Genomic DNA, 15,315 nt, shown 5'->3' with positions numbered 1-15,315 from the left:
ATCAGAAGGACTGTGAACTCTCCTACCCCAGAAGGTATCCCCATAGAAGCATGCACAAAGGCAGAGGTTCTCAAGCAGTTGAAAGCTGTAAAAGCAAAAAAGGCGCCTGGACACGACCGAATAGATGCGAAAGTTATCAGGGCATTGCCTGATTCAGCTATTGATTACTTTGTAGTACTATGCAACGCTATCCTTCGCACTCAGCACTTTCCGTCCTGCTGGAAACGTGCTGAAATAATCATGATCCTGAAACCTGGTAAACCCGAAAAGGAAATTGCTTCCTACAGACCTATCAGCTTGCTACCGGTACTCTCTAAAGTATTCGAAAGAATACTTCTGCGAAGAGTACTGAATGAGCTGAGTCGAAGAACAATCATACCGGAGCATCAATTCGGCTTCAGGAGGCAGCACGGAACGCCAGAGCAAGTGCATCGTGTGATCAACCACATTCTTGGCGCGTTCGAAAACAAGGAATACTGCTCCGCAGTTTTTCTCGATGTCAAGCAGGCATTCGACCGGGTGTGGCATCTGGGTCTCCTTGACAAGATCAGGAAAGCCTTACCTGTCTCCCAATTCAAGTTGCTGGCCTCTTACTTGACAGGAAGAAGCTTCAAGGTCCTAAAAGGACACGCAAAATCCTCGAGTCGACCAGTTAGAGCAGGCGTGCCCCAAGGTAGTGTGCTTGGGCCAACATTATATACACTTTACACCGCAGACATGCCGTTGCCTCCCAGTAACAGCGACACGCTTATAGCGACGTACGCAGATGATACAGCCATACTGAGTCGCAATAAATCGCCCGAAGTAGCCTCTAGTCAAATGCAAGATTACTTGCATGATCTCAATCGGTGGCTAACTCGCTGGAGCATCGGAATCAACGCCCAAAAGTCCACGCACATCACATTCGCAACCAGAAGGGGAGCCTGCCCCGAAGTGACTCTAGGAGCTCCAATACCACGGGCAAACAAGGTGAAGTACCTGGGAGTCACTCTGGATAAGAGACTGACCTATGGCCCGCACATAAGTGAGACAGTCAAAAAGTGCAAATACAAATTAAAAAAACTCGACTGGATGCTAAGAAGCGACAGCCCTCTGTCACTACGAAGCAAGAGGCACATTTACAACTCAATAGTGGCACCTGTTTTCACTTACGCAATGCCTTTATGGGGGTCTGCTGCAAAAACAAACATAAATAAAGTCCAGACCACACAAAACAAAGCACTAAGGACTTGGACCGGAGCCGAATGGTACGTCAAAAATGAAACCCTGCACACCGACCTCCAGATGCCGACAATTGCTGAGCTCATTGGCCGACACAGCACAAGATACGCGGACAGAATATCCGCCCACCCAAACCAGCTTGCAGCCAATTTAGCCACCAATACTATCAACAGAAGGCTGAAAAGATCGCATCCCCTAGACCTGAGAAGTGACCTAAATTAAATTAAATTAAAGTAACTTTTTGCAATAAAGGCATTTAGCCACTCCATTAGTTAAGGTACCCTTACAAATGCGCCATAGAGTTTACGACAAAAGCTGCAATAAAACTATATTAAAAAAAAAAAAAAAAAAAAAAAAAAAATAAGATTTACAAATATAAATAAATGAATAAATATGGAGTGCAAACAACTTAAGTTCGCAATAGCCAAACAAAGTGAACAGTTCGCACTGCCCTGCAAAGTGTGCAACAGTTTATTTATTTGCAATTTCATTTTCAAGTGCAATAAATATATAAATAGCAGCAAGAGAGTCGCAGTCAGAGTGAGAGAGAGAGAGAGAGAGAGAGAGATTGGGAGTGAGAATACGAAAGTTGAAGTAATGCGCCATTTGAGATACATCAACAGCAAAAAGCACAATGCAAACGAGCCGAGGCGATGGCAAACAATAAGACAGTTACGACTGAGCAGTAGCAGAGTAGCGGCAGCAGAAGCAGAGCAGCAGCAGTGCAGCAGTTAAAACAGCAGAGCTATTGAAGTAGATGAAGAAGGAAGAGTAGCGAAGCAGCAGCGCAGGGCAGCAGCAGAGGCAGCACCAATAAAGAATGATATGAAGAGCCGGTAGCAGCAGAGCAGAGCGTCACAGCAGAGCTGCAGCAGTAGGAACAGTAGCAGCAGAGTAGCCCATCAGCAGCGGTCGATCCAATAAAGAATAAAGCAAGAATATGAAGAGCCGGCAGCAGCAGAATAGCAGTTAATGTAGCAGAGCGTCTCAGCAGAGCGTCACAGCTGAGCAATAACAGTTGAGTAACGCAGCAGCGGCACCACCAGCACCAATAAAGAATATGAAGAGCCACAACAATAAGAAGCAGTAATGCAGCTAAAAAAAGACAACAATAAGTAACAGTGTAATTCAGTAACTGAGAGCAATGTAGTAGGTACCAAGAAATATGTAAATAAACAAAGCAGCACAAGCCAATGCTAGGGGCACAAAGGTTGCCTGTTAATTTATGGCTACGCATACATAAACACACACTCTCACAGACACACAAACAGGAAGTCAAACAGCCAGAAAAAAGTTCAGCACGTGCAATTTGGCAAATGAGCGCCGCAGTGACGTCATAAGACGCAACACTGATAACAATTGCAAGCGAGCGTCAGGCGAGCTCTTAAGAGTAACGCACAAAAAGAGAAAAGCACGCATCGGGAGAGCGTAGGCACAAGAGCGCCAGAGAGTGTGAGAGCAACGACAGCTGGCATATAAAAAGGCGCGCACAGTGCAGCAGCGCCTCAGTTCTTCAGTGGAAGTGCCGGTGTAATAGCGAAGCGCGCTAGCAGAGCTTTTTGCTACCTAAGCAGTGGCAGCAACTAAGAAATCCCAAATTGAACAATATGTATTGAATGTTGAACCGAATTGTTAATACTATAACAAAGTGTTAAATACGTTATATACAAATATATATTTTTGTAAGCTATAAAAAAGAAAAAACCAAAAATATAAATTTCCGTGTGTGTGAAACAGGTGAAAAGTTAACAAAACAAACGAGAAACAAAACCAAATAAACAAATCTAATTGTAAATTTACACAAAAACATTTCAACATTGAACTGCGCAGCAAAATATGCTAAAAATCAAAGCTTACAAATTCATAGCAAAAACAACAACAACAAATCGGCAACGACACCAGGAGGAGGAAGAACAAGAGTCTTAAAAGTGTGAGGCGCCAAAAATCATTTAAATAATAACAGCAGCAACAACAACAGGTAAGCGCCCGCTTTAAGGGAGCCGCAACTCTTCTAGGAAATATGTTAATGTAAAAAGAAAAGGAAAAAGTAAAAAAAGAGCATGCAATTAACCCAAGCACACAGGCAAGCAAGCAAACACACTTGCACACACTCACACATGCAAACAAGCGCTAGCGTCTTTCGCTAGCCCAAGTCAGAGCGAGAAAGCACATAAACAAGCAGCTCATCGCCTACTGCTGCTGCTGCTGCTGCTTGTTGATTTTGCGTCTCTGTCCGCCACTTGCGAAAGACGTTTGCATGTGTAAAGCAAGCAGAAAAAAGCTAACGGACGCTCCTCCAGTGATGACATAAAAAACAAAAAAACGGTGAACGGAAAACAAAATCGGGGCACACGAATAAAAACAGAAATAAAAAACAGAAATGTAAATAAATAAAAAAATACACGCGCTCGTTAATAGTGAAAAACATGCTGCTGCAATTCAATTTAAAATTCCCAAAAAAGAAAAAAAATGTTGAATCGGAATCTGTGGAATTTTAACGAACTGCAGCTCTTTATAGCAGAAGAACATGAGGAGATCATCAGAGAATATTTTAAATGTTATTTTAAATCACTTTAATGTTTATGAAGCTGCTAACAGCTTTGTCTATTGACATTCAGATCTCTTTTTGATTTATGTTAATCTCTAACACATGTATTTATTAACAAATAAAAACATGCATCCAACTAAACCAATATACTCGCTTGTTCACTATGTGAACAGATATTTCTCTCTCTCTCTCTCACTTTATTGCTAATCAATTGAATTGTTGTGTGGCTAATTTTGGTCTATTACTAGTTTTATGATACGCATAAAGGAAATCGCATAAAACAATTATTTGATAACTAATTTAAGTCTTTTATGGCGATGAAGCGCGCGATAATATGAACTAAACAGTAAATATACAAGGCAAATATATCTGTATACATAATCCCCTCACATACATATATAAAGTCGTTGTCTTTGTCTCTATGTATGTGTGCTTGGCATTCGCCTTTTGCTCTAGCATTCATGGCATAACGTATACGCCCCGTGGCGTGCAAGCAAATAGCAATCAGCTAATAGTAGCCAAGTTGTTGCTGTTATTGCTGTTCTTCTAAAGAAATTTGTTTTATCTTTTAAACAATAGGAAAAAAAAGGGAAATGCATAAAAATATTTAAAACATTTATTTGCTTTAATTCTCGGAAATTTTCCGATTCATTTTTGATTTTCTTTTTCAATAGATTTTGTGGCACATTCAATGCGTGTCCATAAAATGCCAGACATGCCACGCACACACACACGCACACTCAACACACCTACATATATATTGTATTAAAGGTGTCACATTTAATCAGTTTAACCCAGCAGCTGACGACAGACTGACGACACAGACTGTGATTCAATTAAATGTTTTCCCGTCACCCCAGCCAAAGGCCGAAGGCTTTCAACACATATCCATAATTTCATTTATTGCTGCGAGTTTTTTTTTGAAGGAATTTTTCCAGTTACTTTGGGTAGCTTCTGCTAGCATTGGAATTCGGTTGAAAATGTCTTTCAACTATTTAGCTTTAGGCTTAAGTTGAAGTTGAATCGAATTGGGTATAAGCAGCATTTTGAATCTTCAATCAACTACCTCTAGTCCTCAACATTGAAACTTCAACCCGATTCTCGTCTTAAAAATTCCTATTTAGTAATGTTTCCGATACTTTCAATCATAAATGGGTTTTACTTTAGCTCAAGGCAATTTGATGGTTTAGCTCATCTTCAATATTTTATCAATCCAACGTCACTGTTCAATCATTTCATCTTCAGTCAGTCAGTCTGTCCCATTTTCATGCATCAAAGCAAATCAAATTTAGATCAGCAAATTGGATTCATCATCTTCTTTGGAATCTTCAATCTCCAATCTGAAATCTTTTCTCTCTCTCAGCAAATGTTGCTGACGTTGTGGCTGTCTCTGTTTGTTGTCATTGTTGTTGTTGCTTTTATCTCGTCGTGTGTCGTTGCCGTTGTTGTTGTTGTTGTTGTTGTCTAATTTGCGATAAACTGACAGAAGATTGCAGCTACTTTATTCAAATTATGTGATAAGCCGCAGCGTCGCACAGCGCAACGCGCAGCCCCGCAAAAGGCAAACAAAAAAGAAACAACATGAAAAAAATATATATAAAAAATGGAAAAAATGAACACAGAATTTGTGACACGCAACGCACAAAAAAAAAGAGGGCGGCAGCTAAACGCTGGGCGTGTCACTGATTGCCTTCGCATTCAAAGTTTTCCATTTTGTGGCCTCTAAAAATTCTCATCCGCCGCCGCCGCCCCGCAAACCCCCTGACTATTGTCTCTTCCCCCCACTTGTGCTGATTAGCACTGATAATTGTAGATATCGGAAACTAGAAAACTGGCTAATAGGATATAGTAACTAGCAGTGGGGCATAGCCGACTGCGCAATGCTCGTTATAGTTGCCGGGCCAAAAAGAGATGACTCAACCATAATTCAAGTATCAAGCTAAATTAAGCACAATCACAATAACTTTATATAGAAACCAATATACCCACTTTCACATTCAGAGTGAATATAACCAGTTAAATTAACAAATAACGGGCATTCAATGCGTTGAAAGGCTGAAAGGTTGCATTAGACCAGGCCAAAAAACAGCTTGAATCAATGCTAGCCACGTGTCTTCACTTCACTCACACATACACACACACACACACACACAAATAGAATTTTCACTTAAAACAAGTAGCTGAAATATTGCGTATACGCCCTGTCGAGTGGCATTTCATAAATATTGAAGCGAGCGCTGGGCATGTTTTGTAGACTTGATTAAATTGCCATATTTAAGTTGTTCGCAGGGAAAAGCACTCGGGGGAGTGCGTCTCTCCACTCCACAGCAACTCACTCAAGGCACAAACATGCGCCACACAATTTCAAATTCACACATTAAATAAGTGAGAGGGAACAGAGAGGAGTTCGAATACTAAATACCCTAGAAAAATGGAATTGCCAAAAGTAAAATCAAGAGAGTTGAAGAAACTCTACATATATAGTTATATCTTGATAATGGTTATGAGTAAAACATTGAAATATTGAATATATATATATTTACAAATGATGACCATTTAATACCCTAGAAATATGATATTATTGGCGATAAATTGGATCACCTTCATTATTTTCCGCTGTGAAATATCAAGAAATATACATTAGAATATACTTTTATTTCACCCCGCTGCATGCAGCTAGAACTTGACGTACTACCCTCGTATTCATTTTCCCATATATGCTTTTAGTGCCAGCGTTTCTGTTGGCTTATTAATTAGAATACTCCTCGCAAGGACAAAATTGTTAGTAGAGCAAACTTTTACCAAGCACACACACAGACTAACACACACACACCCGGTGCACGCACGTGTGAAGTTTCGGTTGACAAACACATGTTTCGAGTGGCTAGCGCTAAAAAGTTTGGGGCAGCTGCTAGATTTGAAATGCATGTTGCACGTTGCACGTTGCCCGCTGCACGTTGCACGTTGCAGGTTGAGCGCTGCATGTTGAGCCTCCCACAAAGCATTTGACATTCTTTGCTTTTGCACTTAACTTTATTCAGGCCACTTTGTGCTGTTGACTCTGACAAGTTGAACAACAAAGGGTCTGGCAAATTGGCCAGGGCATTAAATAATATTCATGCTAAAGTGTTTAAAGAGTTGGCTAACAATTTAAATTGTACTCAATGTGGAACAATTTGATATACAAATTTGTATAATGGAAAGTGCGCAAATGGCCAAGAGGTCCTTTATCCAGTTGGCAGCATAAGTAAGATGAAGAAGACTGTAAGAGTCATAAATTCTGAGAACACGAGGCATTAGACTATAAGACATTAACAATATAACAATATATGAGTAATAAAAATAAAATATATAATAGTAGAATGATAGTATCTGTATAAGACTATACGAATCTAAAAAATATTATAGGACTAGAATAATACAATACTATAAGAGTCGAAAGACTATTAAGAATAATATGAATAGGATAGCAGTAGGAGAATGGAGCTCAGCCCATAGCACGCTTTGATTACGGCCCATGATTCAGTGCCTCCCCCAGTCGGGCCCTCCTGACGAGCCCACTTAATTGTTGACATAGACCGACATACTAAATATATACATATATATATATGCTATATTGATTCATACAAAGCTCTTTTCGCTTGGGCCAAGTTTTCAGAAATTCCTCTTTAATCTGTTTATTAAAGACTTTGATATTGTCTTATCTAAGCCCGCGTTTGCCGTTGTTTAACATTAAATTTAGTTCGCAATTTATGATAAGCTATGTAAAATGGAATTAAAGGCTTAAAGCCTTGACATGGGCCAGATGACAGACAGTCAGACAGACAGGTAGGTAGGTTGGCAGCTAAGCAGTGAGGTAGTGAGGCAGTAAGGCAGTGAGGCAGGGGGTCAGGTTACCCGTCCACCAGCCAGGCAGTTAGTAGAAATGTCTGTTCCATAAAAAAATGATAGACAACCTTTGAACTCTTTTGGCTTAACAGCAGCAAAAGTTGTTCCAAGACAGCAAACTTTAGCTGAGCATTTAATACATTTAATTCCTTTATGGGTTGGCTCGAGCGGGTTATACGTGACTGCCTTTAAATGTATGTAACAGGGAAATAAAGGCGTGCCAGTCTCTAGAGTATTTGAGCATGAGCAGCAGCCGAGTTGACTTAGCACCGTTCGTTTGTTCATCGATCTATAAAGTAGTGTAAGATAAGCGGATTATAAAAATGTTGACAAGAGTCTAACCATCACTATCAGTGTATAAGAGTATAAGAGCATATGAGTCGGAGTATAAAAGAAGTATGGGGTCTAACGATGAGTTAAATTAGCTCTACTCATTAATCTGTATGAAAACATAAGGCTATGAGAGTATACGACATTGAGAGTATAATAGTAGAATAACAGAATATAAGAGCGAGTATAAGAATGTAATAGTATAGGTATATTAGAGCAGAAGAGTAATACAGTTTGTTTGCAACAGCAGCTTTGCCAGTCGGGCATACCCTACCAAAGCATGTTTGCTTATTGTTTATGTTTTTTATTAATTTATTTATACAATTTTGTTTTCGTTGCAGCATGAGGCAGTAGAATCCGAGCGCCTTTCCTCTGCAACCTTTGACCGCTTTGGCAAATCTTTAAAGACCGCACAGACAAAGAAGAAGAAGACGAAGCAGAAGGAGGAGAAGAAGAAGAAGGTATGTAAACAGTTAATGCAAATATGTTGAAATCAACATGTTCATGAAACGTAAATAGCCAACGGGTCAAAGGACAAGCGGATATGAATTTGAGCTGAGAAAATATGAGTAGAAATTGGGCCTAGGCACAGCCTTAACCCCGGGGCCAGCACGCACTGAAGCCTATATAAATATATATGTATATAACTATAGGCTGGATATATATATAACATGATATATATGTGCATATATTTATATACATTTGCCTCTGGGCCAGAAGCTAAGCAACTCGTAAATTATTTGCGCGCGTGTTCAACAAAATGCTGAATAAATAAATGTGCCATGTTTGCCATAAAAAATAAATATAAGTGAGCGTGTGGTAGGCGGGAGTTCCTAACGAGCGCATACTCTAAATACAGGTGGTTAACTCTTTTCTTTAGTTTGGTTATCCATTGGAAAATATTAAAATTCTATATAAAATGGACTAGTTTGTATCGATTATTACGAGTTGACATGAGATATCGAATGAAAATAATTGAATTATTGACAGTATAGTAGACCTTAATCTGTATTTTAAATTTCAAGTCTCTAGTGGTTTTAGTTCTCGAGATCCAGGCATGCAAACAGAGGGACAAGGGGTGGACAGACGAAGGATATAGCTAGATATAGCTTAAATTGCTGGCATAAAATATACATATATTTGATTTTCCTTTACTTATACCACTTATACGACTATGCGCAAAATCAATATACTCCAAGTGCTCAATTTCAAGGGGTATCAAAGACTTTGCATGCGAATTGGAATATTTTTTATTCAGCTTTTTATACCCGTTTTTGTTGGCACTTCTACAACTATTAGCATAATCACACATTTACGACACACATAAAGTGTGTATGAGAGAGAAAGAGAGAGGGAGAGTGAATATAGTGAGAGCGAGGGCGGTTCATAAAAAAGCACCATTAAAGCCGCATATCAAACAATTTATCAAAATTTGTGACATTAACTAGCGACGTCGATGAAGAAGAGGCAGAGCAACATCTATCATCGAAAGTTAACGAGACTGCCACAGGATAGCAGTATATTATAATATATATATATCAATGCGTGTGTGTGTGTATTGCATGGACATGCTCATTAGGCGTGTTAATATGTCACTAATACAAGCACAAGCACACAGACGCTGCGCCTATGGTGAATAAAAACACAAGCGCATATTTCGATGTCAAAATGATCTGTAATGTAAATCTGCATAGAGTTCTACTAGCCCATACCCTGTATACCCTATATAAACTACAATTAGCTCTCTATTTCAACTTGTTAGCAATTTGTGTAGTTCAATTAGAATTTGAGTCAGAACTTCCGGAAGACTTTTCCGGCACTTCAATGAGATATTCTACTAAAAGTCGATATCCTCTCATGATTTCAAGCAACTCACTTCATATAGAGATTCCTTAATCTCTCTAAAATATTTAACTTTAAGCCAGCGAGTTGGGCTAACAATTCCGAATTCCTCCGCACATCCAACTACTTATAGAATATCCCATATTAGCATAGATGCTCGATAATTCCATTTAAATTGCTTCATTCGCCTGACTTGAGTCTAATATGCGCTTTCCTATGCAATTGTTGTAGCTGCTGTTGCTCTAACAATAAAAGCCAACACGCAGCTACATAGCAACAACAATCGACATCAGGCGACAGCAACAACAACAACAACAACAAAGAACAACATTTATAGCAATGTAGAGCTGCGCCATTTGTTGCAAACTATTTGGAATGCCCTCTAAAAACGATTCGGCAAAATAGGGAATATTGATTCGATGGAAATGTATGTGAGTTGGGAATGAATCAGTCAGGGTATTTACTAGTCAAGTACCTCCTATTAGAGCACTCGAACTTGTTTAGCTGTTGGTAATCATAGCAAATGAATCCATATCCTGATGCTGTGAATGATGGAAAATAGTTTTTCTTTTATTCCAGTCAAGGTATTTAATAGTCAAGCAGTCCCCATTGAACCTCTTTCCAATTTTGGGCGATATTTGAAGTAAGTGTCGAACAGTCTTTGACAAGGATCTCGTATTCTGCTGCTCAGGGTATCTGCTAGTCGGGCATGCCTTTTTAGCTACTGCACAGCAACTTGTTAGCTATTGGACAGGCATTGATGACGCCATCTGCGGCCGCCGAGTGTGGATGCCATTTATGCCATTTGTTCCATTTATTCCATTGTCCAGTGCTCCTTTATCCAGTTTCGTCCTCCCGCTCCGTCAGTCAAAGTCAAATCTGTCAGTCAAAGTCAAAGTCAAAGTTTTGACTTTTTTTTTATATCTTGTCTGTGTGAGAGTGAGACTGTATGTGTGTGTATGTCCATGTGTGTGTGTGTGTGTGTTGCACACTCCAATTAAGCGACAAAAATGCTGCTCAGTGTGTGCCAACATTTTGTCATGTTTGTTGATTTATTCGATTTTATATGCCATGTTGTGCTGTAACTCGAGTGTCACACACACACATAACCACACACACACACATGCAGCTACACTCTGTCCAACGCATATTACGTATACGCAGCGAGGTGCTTGAGTTGGGTTCCCTAAAGCCTTTCACGTGTGCCAAAAAAATGAAATGAGCCGACCAGCGCTGCAGTCAGGCCTAACCGACTTCATAATGCTCGTTAAAATATGTCAAATCTGATATGCAAATTGAGGTATTCCAATTTGTCACACGTCAAATGGCCGTTGGTCGTCATTGGAGAGTGTAGTTCAGCTGTGACGAGAGCTGCAGCTAGAAATGCGTAAAATATGATGTTTTTATCTGAAATCTCTAGAGTTTATAAGACAAGAAGGCATGTCATGTTTATATGCTAAGTATCAAGCATCAGCCGTTAGTCTCTAGTAATTGTATGATCAACTAATATGCTCTTATTCGCTCCAAATGAACGAGTATCAAAATTAATTTCCCCTGAAAACGGGCACACTATCTTCGGCTTATGTGTGGCCTTATGATGGGTATAGTTCCATGCATACCCATACATACATATACCTATATATTTATATATATGTATATACATATATATGTATATACCTTTAAATGAAAGAAAGACCTGATTCAGTTACTCAGCTGAATGTCAATAAACAAACAAACACACGCGGATGCTGGGTATGAATGCAAGTACTCAAAGCAGCTAAAAACAACGGCAAACATAAGGTTATATACAGCTAACAGATACCCTATGATCCATATTGATGAGCCTCATTAGCATACATATCTTAGATTGATCGACAAAATATTCTAATGTGGAAAATATATTCATTTCTCTAAAAATCTTCAACTATAGCTTAAAATACTTTGCAGAATAATTTTAATTTAATTTGTGAATACCCTGTAAGTCTTGGAAATGGATGCTTGGGATTCATAGACCAACCTGTTCACATGTTTTATATATAGACACGTTCCATCATACCCGCTCCCTCTCAGCTGCCAACAGCACCATCTCTTTATATATTACCCAAAATAATAATAATGGCAAGAAGAAGAGCAACAACAAGAATAACAACAACAATCAGTGGCCCAAGACAAATCCGTTACACGCAGCAGCAATAACAGTTCTTCATCTCTCATCTTCACATCTCCCTCCCTCTCTCCCTCTCTCTGTCCCTTTCCCTGTCTGTCTCGATGTCAGCATCCTCGCTGACGTCGTTGTAACATTTCATTGGCCATTTTCGTTGCGGTTTTTCCAGCTAGCTCTGACGTCAGAGCCGATGAGTGCTATAGAAACTATAGCTGAAAGCACACACACAGATGTGAGTGTGTGCCAGTTCGTTTTGTTTGTGTGTGTGAGTTTGTTTGCTTGTATTTTTTGGGGGGCAACCGAGTGCTTCAGCTATTTCAGTTCAGTTTTCCGCTTTCGGCTTGTTTTGCTGCAAGCTAAATCGATTTCGATTTCGATTTCGATTCCAATTCAGCAACAAAACTTGCTTAGTTTATCCAGAGTCTCACCTCTGCGCCACCTGCCTGGCTGCCTGGGTGCCTCTGGCTGGCTTATGAAGTGTATTGACGCCATTTCTCATTGGCTAATGATGTTCAAGTGCACCGCACAGCTTCCGGCTTGCAGCCTGCAACAGATTTCACATTTCGTATGGCTTCCGTGCGGCCAATGATAACAAATAGCAAATGACTTCATTCGTCCATTCATGCATTGCAGCCAAACCAAGCAGAAAATGTGTCTGAAATGTCTAATCTAGTACAATATGGCCATTAGGCTTGGCATCTTAATGCAATTTTCGAATGGGCGTAGTGAGGAAATCTGAATCACGTTGCATTTCAAAAGGTTATTCCAAAAGTAATTGTTTCCAGTTTGCTCTAGTGTGGACTATATTCTTTATAATCAAATATCTAATTCTCATACATGTAGCGTAAATTATTATACTAATATTTTTTTAAATTTTGAAAATAAAAAATATACATAAATAAAGTCACCTTTAAAAGTATCAAATTTTGCACTTTTAATATATAATATGCATACTTAAATATATAGATATATATCTAAACAATTTTAGATTTGTATATATTTAACACGGGAAATTTCTTAAAATTATATATATGTTAATATATATAATCTTTGGTGCTCAGCCATTTGCTTTAAATTTCACATTTGATTCAACAATAATAATCAGGAATATTTAAGATTTACATACATATGGATATTTCTCAAATAAATATGCCACTTTCTAATTAATTTTAACTTTACATTAAGTTAAGAAATGTCTTAAACCACCCTCGTCCAAATAATTTTATAAACAGGTCAATAGAGATTTTAGCTATGCAGCAAAAGCTTCGCACTTGAAAGCATTTGATGGAAGACTATGACTGGTCGCAGCTAATGCTGCTGTTGATGCCTCTGCTGCTGCTGTTGCTGCCTCTGCTGCTGCTGATGCTGCTGCTGCTGTTGGTGCTGGCAGGTGTTTTCAACGAATTGGCTAAGGTTAGACAGATCAGATCATTTGGTATTTCTATAAATGAGCCAACTCAGGCAGCCGCCTCAATTTATTTCGCTTGTCCAGTCCAACAGTTCGACGAACTGACTGACTGACTGACTGTCTGACCAGCTGTGTGTGCGAGTGTGTGCGTGTGTGTGTGTGTCTGCATTTGTTTGTTTATCTATTTTTATAACGCGCAATGGGGGCCCCCATCGCAAAAGTCTTCTTCTATCAGTTTAGATGAACGCCACGCTTGCTATGTTTATCGAAAGACAAAACTGTTTTTATTGTTTAAAAATTATTTTCAGTAGCTCACACACACACTCATACACACACACGGAGCAGCTGTGGCATCAATTTTCATTGAAAAAGTGTCCGATGCGTCGATCAAAGTGAGAAACGTGAAAACCTGAAAAGTCAAAGGCCGCAAGAGGCTTCAGCCGCAAGAAAATTTCACACCGAAAAGCGGAAATGTGTTTTAGCACAGTGTCTACTTTATGGGCTGAGCCATTTCCCGTCTGTAGAGTGGACCCATTTTTCGCCCTTTCCCGTTCCCTCTCAATCTCCCTCTTCAGGCAAATTTTGCATTGAGTCAACAAATGTGTTTGGTATTTTTGGCTTTGGGCATTCATTAGGCATTCAGCTCGAGTACTTGACGGCTCCAAGTATTACTTTGTCCAGAAATACAACTGTAATTGCGTTGAGCCGCTCGGTTTAGCCTGCTAATTAACAACAATTAGCCGCAGCGACAGCTGGCAAAGTGCAATTTTAGCTGCAAAAATTTCAACTAATTTTATTTTCACTCCAAAAATAAAGCTGAGAAAAACGGGGAAGAAAACCCGAAAGGCAAACAATGGCAAATTGAGCGAAGCTTTTCACATCTCCAGTTTCTTTCATTCTTTTTGCCTTTTTTCGCTCCATTTATTGTTTGCCTTTCTTGTTTGTATTTGGAGCAGTGGGGTGGCTGAAAATGGAATGGGCTCTATTGGTGTGACAGTAGTTAAAGACTTAAAGACGAAAATTTGAATTTGAAGTTGAAGTGAAACTAGAAGATACAGCAGCCGTTACAGCTATAGATACGTATGTATATAGATATAGATGTAGATATATAGTTTATGTCTTGCCAATCGCAGAGTTACATTATAATATATATTGTTAAGCTCTCAAAGTCTTTTATATCAGACAAAGGAACAGAGCAGCTAATACATATTTATTCTTCTTATTCTTTTTATGCTCAACTTACAGTAAAATTTAGCAAGAAGGGTATATTAGCTCTATACGATTTCTATTCTGACTATTCTGAGTCAGCACGGCAGTGGAAGTCTTTCTAGACGTGTCTCTGTCTCTTAAATCTCGAGAACTACCATAGTTAGAGACTTGAAATTTGATATATTGATATATGTTCTTATACGACGTAAGCAGCATAAAATGATCTATTCAATATTGTATAATAGAGCCTAATTTGAAACCCATAAAGTGAGAACCATTATACTACCCTTGTAAGGTAAACGAATATACGATATCAGGAATCTGATAACCTACACCATTTGCATCTATTAAACTTAATTCGTATGATCGAGTCCTTGACTTGAAAGACATTTGTGTTCAGATAGCAGCTCTCGTCCTGGTACAGGATATTTCCTAGTCATACACTCCCTAGTACAGCACCCATGTTTGTTTTCTTTTTTGGCCAACTGCTGCAATTGCAACAATTAAAGTGTACTTTGGGTCATTTAATGAGAAGCAGAGTATTGTTCAGTCGTTTACATTTATTTTCATCTCATTTTCAGCTCAGTTTATTCTCTTTAGTTTCATTTCTTTCTGCTTTCTTTTTTGTCAAATGCTTTTGGCTGTTGACATTTTCATCGCTGAAGCGTCGATGCGGCACTTAGGGAAAAATCTACGCGCAAATCC

General features: G+C 39.1%; 1 protein-coding gene across 1 annotated transcript in view; it reads left to right on the top strand.

The window, feature by feature from the left end:
* Nucleotides 1-3,017: 3,017 nt before the first annotated feature.
* Nucleotides 3,018-15,315, top strand: part of LOC26528666 (diacylglycerol kinase 1) — a 49,854-nt gene continuing 37,556 nt past the window's right edge. The window contains 2 exon segments of the mRNA XM_044010619.1: nt 3,018-3,199; nt 8,329-8,448. The gene's annotated coding sequence lies outside the window, so the exon portion shown is untranslated.

The sequence above is a fragment of the Drosophila mojavensis genome, unplaced genomic scaffold (assembly GCF_018153725.1).
Source record: "Drosophila mojavensis isolate 15081-1352.22 unplaced genomic scaffold, ASM1815372v1 contig_80, whole genome shotgun sequence".
NCBI classification, from domain to species: Eukaryota; Metazoa; Arthropoda; class Insecta; order Diptera; family Drosophilidae; genus Drosophila; species Drosophila mojavensis.
Note: the sequence above shows the minus strand (reverse complement) of the source record. Positions and strands in the feature narration are given on the sequence as shown.